This window comes from Ovis aries, chromosome 18 (genome assembly GCF_016772045.2).
Source record: "Ovis aries strain OAR_USU_Benz2616 breed Rambouillet chromosome 18, ARS-UI_Ramb_v3.0, whole genome shotgun sequence".
In the NCBI taxonomy this organism is placed as follows: domain Eukaryota; kingdom Metazoa; phylum Chordata; class Mammalia; order Artiodactyla; family Bovidae; genus Ovis; species Ovis aries.
In genome coordinates, this window is record NC_056071.1 from 61,921,750 (window position 1) to 61,933,926 (window position 12,177).

A 12,177-nucleotide genomic window follows, 5' to 3' on the forward strand; every position below is an offset into this window, starting at 1 on the left:
TTGGGCGTCCAACCAATGCTTTTCTGGGTCTTTAAGGGCCTGTTGGAGTGCTTTAAACAATTGGAGGCCAATTTTTAGGAAGCAAAAATAAAGAGAGACTCCTAGCAAGGTGACCATTTGCATTCAAATTCTCTTTGGGGGAGTTATTGTAAGAGGTCGGCCTGGAGGAAGGGCTGACATTAATTCCCTGTAATTCCAGGGGGCTTTGTGCCCCATTCTGGTGGAGGGTTGCATTCCCACACAATTGGGAAAACACTTTTGTTCTTGAGTGTTTTAAATCCCAGCCCCAGGAATTCCCTCTAGAAAAACAGGCTCCCTCTCCTCCCCTGCAAAAAAAAAAAAAACAAAAAAACTCCGAAGAACACCACTTTTGGACAGGGCTTTTTGGCTCCGGATGGACACAAATTATGCACAACCGGACCCTGAGGAAGGCGCCTTCCAACCGAGCCTCACCTGAATCTAGGGAACCGCCGGGCTCTGTCGGGCCAAGGCGGGTGGATGAGGGCGGCACGACCCTCTAGAGCTTAGGCAGCAGGAGTGGAGACGCCCCCCGCCCCAGCCCCTCGCCAAGATCCGGGACCAAAGCCCGCAAAGGAAAGCCACCCCAGCCCAGGAGGCCCGCCCCTTGTGCACGGCGGCTGGGGAAGGGGGGCCGCTCGCAGGACTTTTCATGGGTCCTGAAATGCAGTTCCCCACGCCCCGGGAAGGTCACCAGCGCGGGCGCCCACCGGGGGTCCGGGGAGGGAGCAGCGGCAGCGGTGGGAGGAGGGGGCGGCCCAGAGCTCACAAAGGGGCCCCCCGGCCGGCGGCCTCCCCGCCCTTGACCTTGGGTCTCCGCCTCCATCCATCTCCCAGCGCTGCCAGGGAAGGGGGCTGGCCTGGGGCCAGGGGCGAGCTCGCTGGGCGGGTTCGGAGCAGGGGGCCGCCAGGGGGCCGCCTAGGGCTGGGGGGAGGGTGGGGGAGGGTCTCGGAAAGAAAGACTCCGGGCCAGCCAAGTGCTCCCAAGAAACCTGCATTCCAAGTCCGCGCCTGGTGGGTCTCGGATTCACTGCACGCCTCCACCCCCAGGGAAAAGTGGCCTGGAGGCGCGAAGGAAGCCCCCTTCCCCTAGGCCGACCGGAGGACTCGGCCGCCCCCCGCCCTCCTCGGACACCGGGCCCCGAGGGGGGAGGGGAGCTGTCACGGGAGGAAGAAAGGAGCGCGCCTTCCCGGTGAGGCCAGACTCGAGCAGGGTCAGCTGCGCCTCCTCCGCCCGCCCCTCGCCGCCCAGCTCGGGCAGCTGGTCCATTAAGCTCCCGAATTATGCATGGGCCTGGAGCCCCCCTCGGCCCTCCCGCCCCTGGAAGACACAGTCTACGCGCGCCGCCGCGGCCCGGGACCTGGAGGGCAGGAAGGAACGGCTGATGGTCGCACAGCCCGCGCGCCCGGGGCGCAGGCCGGAGTGGCCGCGGGAGAGTCGGCCAGCCCGGCTGCCCCCAGCGGGGCCCAGACGTGCCCAAAGACCCTCGAGCGGAGCCTCGGCATGCCCGATCAGGAGAGGGGCACCGGCTGCAGGGGAGGCCCTGGAGCCATTAGGAAGTTGCCAGTGTCCACCCATTTCCCGTACGGGGTCGGGGTGGAGCCCTGCGCCCCCGCTGGAGGTCGGCGTTACCCGCCACGGAAAAGGCTATTGTGTGCCTGGTCTTGGCTAGGAAGAGGGACTATGAGACCCCCACCTTGCAGGGCCCCCCGGGGGGCGGGGCCTCAAGTGCTGTCCCCGCCCCCCTCCCACGGAGGGAGCGGATGATTTGCAGGTGGTGGGCGCCGTCGGGGGAGGGGTGGGGGAGTCATTGGAGATCCTGGGGGGACGGGGGGCGGGGGGCGCGGCCAGAGGAGTCTTATACGTGCCAACCGTCCGGACACACGGACAGTTGCATTAGTGGTAGGGCAGGTGGCGCCCGGTTTCAGGAGAGCGGGAAAGAGGTTCAGTCTCAAGAGTGGGGCGGAGTTAAGAGGTCCATCTTCCCACTGTCCCTGCTAAGAGGCCGACGACCCAGGCCCCACCAGCGACCCCGGCCCCAAAGCGTGGGGGCAGCCTCGCCCGACTTGGGGAGCCAGGCACCGCCCGCACAGGAAGGCTGCTTTCCGCGTCTGGGACCGCGGAGCCGCGGGCGGCACGACCCCGACGCCAGAGCGCGGACCTTGTTTGTGTCTCAGGCCCCATTTGCGTCTCTTCTCCCCCTCCAGATCTCAAGCAAAGGCCAGGTCAGGAAAATTACATACTTCTTTTTCCCCGGGGAATCAAGTCGCCTCGCCTCCTTCTGCAGGGAAAGTTTTACAAGCCAGTGATGTCAGCGATGCCGGGAGAAGACCACACTGTTTAGGGTTCTTAATTGGCTGGCTTTGAACTCCGGGTGGGAGGGGGAAAGACTCCACTGGCTCCCTTGGAGAACTTGGTTTTGTGGGGTCTAGCAGCCTCAACTTTTTCAGCCAGTCTCTGGGGTGGGAGGGGCCCATCAAAGGTTTGTCCTGCTTCTCCTTTAGGGAGAGGAAGGCCCCTAGATGACTGTGGTTATACTAAACCCAGGACAGGCAGTCCCTGACCTCCAGCCCCAGGGGAGGACCCCTAGAACCCTGCTGGTTGGGGGGGCGGGGGGGGGGGGAGCGCGCTAAACTCTCCAGATGCCATTCTCTGGCCCAAAAAACCCAGAGGACCAGGTACCAGAAAAAGCAGGCCAGCTACCTGCTTCCAAGGCAAGGGATGCAGGTAAGATCCCTGGTCCCTTTATTTTTTGAAATAAAGCCAGTGCTTTCTCTGCTACTTTCCTGGATCCCTTTGGTACCTGGTGTCGGGAGTGACAAGCATGTTTTCTGGACACGGCTGGGTTAGACAGACGTACTCCCCCACACACCATCGCAGCTCAGGCACTGGGGCTGACAGGCTGCAGTCTCTGCACATGCAGGTTCATCGTGGGTGGCCAAGGACCTGTTTACACCTTTGAGTCTGGACTCACCTGCCTACACCTAAGGCTGTGTCCACACTGGCAACATGGGCCATGGAAGCTGCCCAAGGGTCAGCAGCCCTGACCAAACAGTGCCTTGACTTAGAAAAGGAGCTGGCTGTCGCAGGCTGGGGGGTCCACCCGCTTTGGAAGTCATATCCAAGTAACTGTCCTCTCCTCTCCACCAGGAAGGGAGGAGTCTGACTTCTCACCTCCAACCAAAGACCCTTGCGTTGCTATTTTTCCACCCCAAGGAGCCTGGGGGTCCCAGTTTCCATGCTGTCTGAGCAGCAACCAGCAACCCCTCTCCCAGAGGGGTCTCTCATTCACAAGGTCCCACCTCTCCTCCCCAGGCCTCCTCCTCCCACATGACCCAGCCTCCCCACAGACTCCTCCTTCCTGGGGACAGCCCCCTCCCCCTAAGGGCTGGGGGAGGGGGCCTCCAGATCAAAACCAGTAGATGAAGAGGACCCTAAGGAAACCCACTTAAAAATAAAATAAAGCAGAGCCTTGAGACGTCCCTGGCGGTTAGGACTCTGTGCTCCCAATGCAGGGGGTGTGGGTTAGACCCCTGGTCCACAACCAGGATCTTGCACGCTGCCACAAACAAACAAGATGAAGTATTACATTCTCCAAAAAGGCCTCCCCCACCCCCGAGTCCTGATCCACCGCGCCATCTGGAGCGCCTCCCTGGGCTCAATTCCAGCAAAGCTGACACTCCTGCCCGCTTAGGTCCCTGGTTGCCTCCTAGCAGTGCCTGGGCCAGGGTGGGTCCATGTTTTGTGGGGACTGAGGTTTATACACTTGGGGAAGGAGAGGTCCTCTTAACAACCACACCACCAGCCCCCATCGACAGGATGAGGGACAGTACCCAGAAGGGGCCAGGTCACTCGAGGGACCCAGAGTCTAAACTCGATGACTGTCAGAGGGCAGCACCAAATCCTCCCAGAAGAATCGTCACAGCGCAGAAAGAGACCCCGTGTATCCTTTAAGGTAATACTTATCATTTTCAGTCACCAATATCTTCAAAGAAAACTTACTTCCTAAGCCCACTATGTAACAAATGAGGAAAGTCCTGGAATGAACTTTCTTTATTCAACAAAATTAAACTTTTAGGCTTCTTTTAGAAGAAAAAAAATAAAAAAAGGGAAGGGGATTTAGGTGGGAAGTTGGAGTCTGCCCCTCACCCTGTACAGGCTCTTGCACCTGTTAGAAACCGCCGGTCACTCCTTTTCCACTAGGGAAGCGCAGGCCCAGAGACGGGAGGGTCTGCTCAAGGTCACACGGCATGCAGGGGCCTGTCTCTCCCCAGGCTTCATGCAATAAACCCACAGGCCTGTTGCTAACCCAATCCTGACCCTGGGGGTCAGCTCCTAGTAAGATGGCTTTTGCGCAGACGGCAGAAGGCACAAGCAATCCACAGACAGGCATAGGACGGCAGTGGGGTGCACCCCACACTGCATCCCGGGTTCCTTCACGGAGCTGCACCCTTGGGAAACAGGGAGCAGAAGAGGCCCTGCCAGCCACAAAGACCCACAGGAACCCCGAGTGCCTGGGCTCCCAGGAGATGACCGGGTGAGGACCCCCATGCCACCCTGTGAAAGTTACTTGCTGGCTGAAAGTCAGGAGCCTGGTTTCTAGACACAACCATGCCACTGACTCACAGGACACAGGCAGGTTAGGCAGGCATCATCCCTTTCCCTCCGACTCAGCACAGCACAGGGTGGCTGAGCAAGGCACCCACCCTCACTGTGACTCAGTTTCCTCATCTACAAAATGAAAGTAGTATCTGATTTACCGCCCTAGTGGGGTGAGACGGTAGATGGGAACGAGGGGTGAAATATGACCATGGGCAGCACGGGCTTCACCACAGGAAAGAACACGACTGCCAGAGTCCACACCTGGGGCCCCGCTCGCTGGCTGTGTGGCCCTGGGCAGCCGGAGTCCACATCCGGGCCCTGCTCACTGGCCGTGTGGCTGGGCCAGTGACTTCACGTCTCTGTGCTCCAGCTTTCTCTTCTGCACAGTGAGGCTGCTGGGAGGATTACATCAGTGAGCATGTGTAAAGCCCTTCAAACAGTGACTGGCACGTTGTAAGCTCTAATGAAGACGTGTTAAATTAAAAACCCAAATACGAAGAACTCAGATCTTTTTGTCTCCTCGGTGAAAGAGGAATCCAAGGGCACAGGGTGATAGCCAGGCTGCCTTATTTATGGAGCTGTCTTAGCCCACTCCTGAGAGATTCTGGAGCTGCTGGTTATGCATTAGTCAGCCATGAAAATTAGGGGAGGGGGGGAGCTGTCAAAAGGCTAATAAAAAACTTAAGTCAACTGCTAACTATTTACTGTCAAATAAAAACCCTAATAATAATAATAATTGAGGCTGAATGTTGGTTAGGTTCTCCTCTTGAGAGCCCAGTGCCTTTTTCTCTCTCTTCCTTTACTTTCCTTCCCCTTTTCTGCACTCCTGCTGGAAGTATGGATCCACCTATATAAATCAGATCGTAAGGTCCCTAACCTAAAAGGGGGAGGAACTGACCCTTTCACTGACCGGTATTTTGCGTCTCCATCTTAGTTCAATACAACTTCCAGCTACGACGCAGCGGTACAGTCACGTTGCGGAGCTTACTGACACTCTTTGCCATGGTGTGAACAGAGTACAAAGGTTACCTGCTGTCTCTCGCCTCCCTGAGACCGCCCATCCCCGTTTACAAGAGAGGAAACCAAGACTCCAAGAGAGGAAACGGCTTGCCTTGAGCTGCAGGGCTGGGCAGCCTGGTGTGGCCAGAGCCCTGCCAACAACCAAGTACGCAAGCTCAGACAGGTCTCTAAACAGGCGAGGATGGGCAAAGGCAGAGATCCTTCCGGCTCAGGCCGGAACCCCGCTCACTCCACTGGCGATTACTATTTAACAGTTGCAAACACACAGGGACCTAGTAACAGGCGTGTGTGTGTGCCTGTGTGTGTATGGGTGTGTTCTCAGTCGCGTCCGACTCTTTGCGAACCCATGGACTGTAGCCTGCCAGGCTCCTCTGTCCGTGGGATCCTCCAAGCAAGAATACTGGAGTGGGGTGCCATTTCCTTCTCCAAGGGAACTTCCTGACCCAGGGATCCAACCCGCGTCTCCTGCACTGCAGGCAGATCTGTAACCACTGAGCCACCTGGGAAGCCAGTATACACATACATGGTTTAAACCACACCTTAGAACAAGCCTGACCAATAAGAAAGGTTAGCTCCATTTTACAGGAAACTGAGATTTGGAGAGGTGGAAGGTCCTACAACAAGTCACCGGCAAAATACCAGTTCTAGCCCTGGTGCATCTGAATTATTGCTTTTATGTTATTGCTCTTCTGCCACCTGTCTCTCCAAACCTTCACCAGAAAGTGTGGGCAACTGTATGAGCATGCCTGGGACTGCATCAAGGTTTCTGGGGGCCTCAGGTTTCCTGGCAGTGTTTCCAAGGGTCACACCTGGGACAGGCTTCAAAGACCACCTTGAATGAGGTCTGGAGATAGTACCTGCCGTCAATAGCTCCACCAGCCAAGCAAATCAGAATCCCTCTCCCTAAAAGCCTCCATACTCTGTGCTGTATGAAGAAGCCAGGCAGCCCTGAGTCTGATTCCACTTTGCTGTGCGACCTCAGGCAAGCCCTTAACCCCTCTGAGCCCCAACTCAAAGTGGGATTAGAAACATCTATTTCAGAGTGGGGTTAATAGTATCTGTTTCAAGGTGAGATTTCAACCCAAGAAAAGCACCTAGCTCAGTGGGTGACCAGGTTGGTTCCCTCTGCCCCACCACCCAGCAGCCCTGCCCAAGATCTGAGGTCAGTCCTGCAATGCCCAGCTTACCCCAGCCAGAAACTAGGGCCATGTCCCTCAGACAGAACAGTCCACAACCCCTTGGTGCAGACAGAACTAATAATTAGCTGTCATGATTTAATAATAAAAAAATATAATCCATGCCACAACACACATGGATTTAACTAATCTTAATTTGAAGGGAAAATAACAACTCTAAATATATCAAATGCAGGGTTTTTTTTTTTTAAGACAACCTGCAAGTGGGGTTTATCTCCAGTTTCCAGCACGAGCAAGTTATTTAGTTTCTGCCACTGGCCAAGCTAATATCCTTTTCTCACACTTATTTTATTTATTTTTTACAGTCTGAAACGAACGTTTTCCGAGAAGCAGTGTAAATCCCCTGGCTGAGCAGAAGCCCTTTTCTGCAATGCATTTTGTGGCTGGGACCCCAAACCAAAGCCCTGGTGTGTGCCCTGCCCGCCACGTGAACCCTGCCCTCCACCCCCAGGAGCATCTCCAGCCCTTCCCGGTTCCTGATAAAGGAACCAGGTGGAGCCATCACGGCATGGACCTGCCGCCGCCTCCAGCCCAGGGGGCCTGCCAACCCCTGTCGGCTGCTGCTTGTCTCCTGCATTTCTCCAGAAAGCTGACACTTGGCGTTTGGGGGAAGGAGCAAAGAAAAGGCCAACCTATGGCTGACAGCTGATGGCTCATTCCTCCCTTGATAGCTTCATTTGGTTGTGGAAGGGGTGGTAACGCCCAAAAATGAAATACCTGTGATCAGGGGCTATCCAATGGGAATTCTAAGGCGGAATCTGGAGGAAATGGCTGAGAGACAGCCAATAAAAGTTTTCAGGACACTGACTCCGAAAGGCAAGCATCTCACACCACCAAGCGGGGTCCGCGCTCTTTTCAAAGCTTTCCAGATGCTTCCATTTCTCAGGGGTCTATCTGAGCCCAGACCCTGTGCCGGGTGGGTGCTTAACACTCTCATCTCATTGAATTCTGAGCATGAAGCCAAAAAAGCAGGTGCAGACGAGGAAACCAGGATCTAGAAAAGCGAAGCAAGTTGCCTGGGTGGGCTCGGAAATCCCACCCTGGGCTACCGGCACCAGAGCAGCTCGTGCCTTCAACCCTCCAGACCCCTCCTCCTGGGCAGCCTGCCCTCGAGTTGTGACCAGATGACAGTAATGTGACCAGAGACGGGAAAGGAGTGGCCACACGCCAGACAGGACCCGCGACTGTCGTCCTGAGGTTGTTTCTGACGGGCAGCCTCAGAACCCAGTGGAAATTTCTCCCAGATCCCAGGGAAACCAGTGGTCACCATTCTAACACCGGGAGATGATGGAGCCGGAGAGAGACAGCAGAGCATCTCTGAAGGAGGAGGGGCCCACTCGTATCCGCAGCATGCACGCCACGCACACGTCCTTTCTAAGCATCACGATTATCGTTAGGTAGATGAGGACCCTGCAGCTCAGAAGGGCACGTCACACTGCAAGTGGCCGGCAGAAAGCAGGGTGGGCGCAGACTTGGGCTCCCCAGTGCGGATGGCAAACCCAGACACCCCTAACCCCACTCCGCCACACCCTTCCTCGAGACGCCCATCCCAGAGAAGAGCTCAGAGACTCACGCTCTTGGCAAAGCCTGGACCCTGCTCATCGCTCCTCCCAGGGTTCACTGTTCCTGCTGCCCTCGATGGATGGGTCCCCGAGCTCCATCAGAACCCTCCTCAGAGGCAGGGAGGATGTGGCGGGAAGGGATCGTAAGAAACAGGAAGAACTCCTAGACAGGTAGACATGTATCAGATGCCTGCCCCTGGGTCGGATCTCCAGCCAAAGCCCCTACCTCTGGCCAGCACCAGCCCTCCATCTGCAGGGGGGCCTTGGACAGAAGCTCGAGGGACCTCCTCCAGCCCCGGCACACCGTCAAAACACAGCACCCCCGAACTCGACCATGCACATCAAGGGCAGGGCAGCTCACACCCTGGCCATGCCCCCACGTGACCACCTCCCACCATGCTCCTGCCCCACGGGGGCGCTTTCCAGTGGGGATGTCCAGGGTCGGGGAAGGGCAGGAGGTTCTAGTTGAATGAATGAATGAAGGCAATGGGACAGGGGTCCCCAACCTCCAGAATCTACTGCCTGATGATCTGAGGTGGAGCTGATGTAACAATAACAGCAGTAAAGTGCACAAGAAATGCAATGTGCTTGAATCATCCCCAAACCACCCCCCACCCCACCCTGGTCAGTGGAAAAACTGTCTTCCACGAAATCAGTCCCTGAGGCCACAAAGGTTGGGGACTGCAGCCCCAGGAGACAAGGCTTCAGAAACATCCTCTCTCCACTCTCCTACTCCTCCATCGTTTAAAAAAAAAAAAAAAAGTAGTTAACTAATGTCTTTATACCCATCTCCAGAATACCATCCCAAGGAACAAGTGCCACTCTGGGGTAATGACTCACAGAATTCCAGCTCAGTTCTCACCCTGGGGATGTCCTTAATAGTGGAAGTGCACGCATGGCTCAGTAACTTCTTTGCAACCCAGTGGACCGCAGCCCACCAGGCTCCTCTGTCCATGGGATTCTCCAGGCAAGAATACTGGAGTGGGTTGCCATTCTCCCTCCTACAAGGGATCCTTCCAGTCCAGGAGTCGAACCCATGTCTCCTGCATCGCCTGTGTTGGCAGGCGGATTCTTAACTACTGAACCACTCAGGAAGCCCCTAACAGTGGAAGGGACCCCCCACATATTTACAGGCCAGCCCTGCCCAGCCCATCTCTAGAGCCCAGCCTCTAGAAGCACCTGGTAGGAAGAGAGTTGGGACCTGCCTGTCTAGACCACGCTCAGATTGTGGGCTCCAGGACAAGCAGGACCCTCACAGCCACGTGGGCGCCCCACCTCAGACCACCAAGCCAGAGGCCAAGTCCTAGGAATCAGTACCACCCACACCAGCTACCGACCAGGGCCAACTCCGGGGATGACAGGGGTGCATGGACAGGCTGGAGCATCCCCTCCCACCACGGCCAGGAAGCAGGGACAGGAAAGGCCTGAGCAAGGCCAGCAGTGCCCGGGGCTGGGGCAACAGCTGGGTAGATTTCCGGAAGCCCAGGCAGAGAAGCGCCTGGAATTCCTAGTCCCCCTCTTAAAATATAAAGACTCAATTATCTTTGAGCAGCTTGCTTTACACATGAATTGACACATTTATTTTACAATAAATAACTAAAAGTTATCTGTGTTTCCTTTACTGTTAATCTACACAGAGAAATAATAAACAGGGCTTGTCTACAAAAATGCAACTACTACAGTCCTCAGAATTCAATTAAGCTAAAATAATTAATGCTCCCACCATATTAAATGACTTTAAACATTTGAGCTACTGAAGTTTTTATTCTTTAATCTTTCCTTTTTATTAAATTTAAAAAAAAAAAAAGAAGAAGAGGAAGAAGGAAAAAGTTGGTGTCAAAGTAGGGAGGGGAAAAGGCAAAAAAGGAGCCTGGGAAGGAAAAATCATGATGGGCTGTTAAAACGGAATGGTCGCCTTTAGCTGACACAGCACGGAGACTGTCTCGTGCCTTTGATTAAAATAACATTTTAAATGCTTTGAACAAACATATCTCCTTAGACTTCTAAGGGATTATTTTACATATTTTTTCGAGAATGAAGAAATCCATTTGTCCTGTTGCTGAACAGAAAAGGCCAAGAATATCTTTCGTCACACACAGAATAAAAATACTGTAGGCCGCTGCAGTATTACAACCTCGAAAAAGGGAGGGGGGCAGAGGGCGCCGGGGGTGTGGGGGTTGAGGACAAAGCCGCCTTGGAGATTAACTTTGCCTTTTATGAAATCATATTTAGTCGCTTTCTTAAACAAACCTACCCACAACGATCTGCAGCCTCTCATTGGAAAATACCTTCTCTGTGAAATGAGGATTTGGATGGGCCCTGGCAAAAGCAGAAAGCCTTCCCACTGAACCATGAATGGGACCCCTCTCGTAGGCAGAAGCCACTCCCAAAAGGTCTGTGTGAGCTGATGCCAGGTGTCTGTGCCACTGGTGAAAACTGTCTCTCAGCGTCGGACAAAGGAAAGAAACACAGACACAAGGGACCCAACACCTTCCTCGCGTCAGGGCTCCGGCCCTAAGGAAGGTGGGATCACTCAGACCTGCTTGGCGCTCTGAGAAACCGGGGCAGACGGGACTTTGGCCTGAACACGTCAGACACTTTTCTCAACGCCCTGGGCAAGTTGAGAGTGTGGGAGATTTCACGCTAGGACGCCAGCCAGAAGGCCAGCCCCACAGGCCAGTCTGGTTGCACAGGGTCTCCCCAGGGCCCAGCCCATGCCTGCAGGACTCAGCACTCCACTGCAGGCCAGAGACAGAGTTCATTAACCCCACTGTGCAGATGGGCAAAGGGAGGCTCAGGGTCACAGAGCTGCCCGGTGGCTGCCCCAGAGCAGCTGGCCTTGCTGCGTCATCTGACTGTCTCCTGGGTGACGGCAGGGTGGGGCTGGGGGGTCTCCTGGCCACACTCATCTGTCCCACCCATGGGAGCAGAATGTCCTGGTTCCACCAGGTTCACCTGCCCACCCCAAGTAGCACCCAAAGCCTCCGTCCGCCCAGCACCTCCGCTGGTTTCCATGACCCAGACGTGGTGGAGATGGATACAATCTTCTCCGCCAGCCAACTGCTTGCGAGCTGCAGTGCCAGAAAGTACCCCCAGGAGGAAAGCCACACTGGCAAAGCATTTACGGAGCTCCTGCTCTTTGAACCTACCCACTCGGCCCGCCAGGACTGTCCCTCCTGGTGACACCAGGAGAAACTGAGGCTCGGACCCCGAAGGAGTTCATCCAAAGTCTCCTGGCAGGATCTGAGCCCTGCACGCGCTCCGATAGCGTCCTGCCGCTTCTAGGAAACCCGGGCCAACCTGGGCCCTGAGCTCAGTAGGACAAACCAGAAGCCACCACTCTGGGCTGCATGGGGCACGGGTTCCCTGAAGGAGGCCCTGGCAAGCCGTGGCCTTGACCCGAACAGAACTTGAGGCCAACTCCCTAGGCCTGCCCGAGGACGCCAGCCCCTGCACCTCTTCTTCAGGTGATCAAAGCCAGCCATCCAGGTGGCCCACCAGGTGAGCGTGCCAGAGGTGATGGCCAACCTCCCTCAAGGAGCACCGGCTCCAGCCAGGTTCCCACGAGCCCCTCCCTGGGCCCACTTCTAGCACCAGGCAACATCAGAAGGGGCCTCTTTAGACAGATGGGAAACCGAAGCCAGAGAGTGGATGAGAAAAACAAGGGCCCCCAGCAGGCCCTGCCCACACGCCATATCTCATCAAGCCTCACAACAACCCCCAACAGATAGGTCTCATTCGCTCCGTTTCACAGATGGGGAAACTGACTTTGTCCAAG

The 12,177-nt window shown here is 55.7% G+C and overlaps 1 protein-coding gene across 8 annotated transcripts in view; it reads right to left on the reverse strand.

Moving 5' to 3' along the window:
- The window catches only part of BCL11B (BCL11 transcription factor B), a 101,914-nt gene that overhangs the window by 74,597 nt on the left and 15,140 nt on the right, over window positions 1-12,177 (reverse strand). The gene's annotated exons all lie outside the window — the stretch shown is intronic.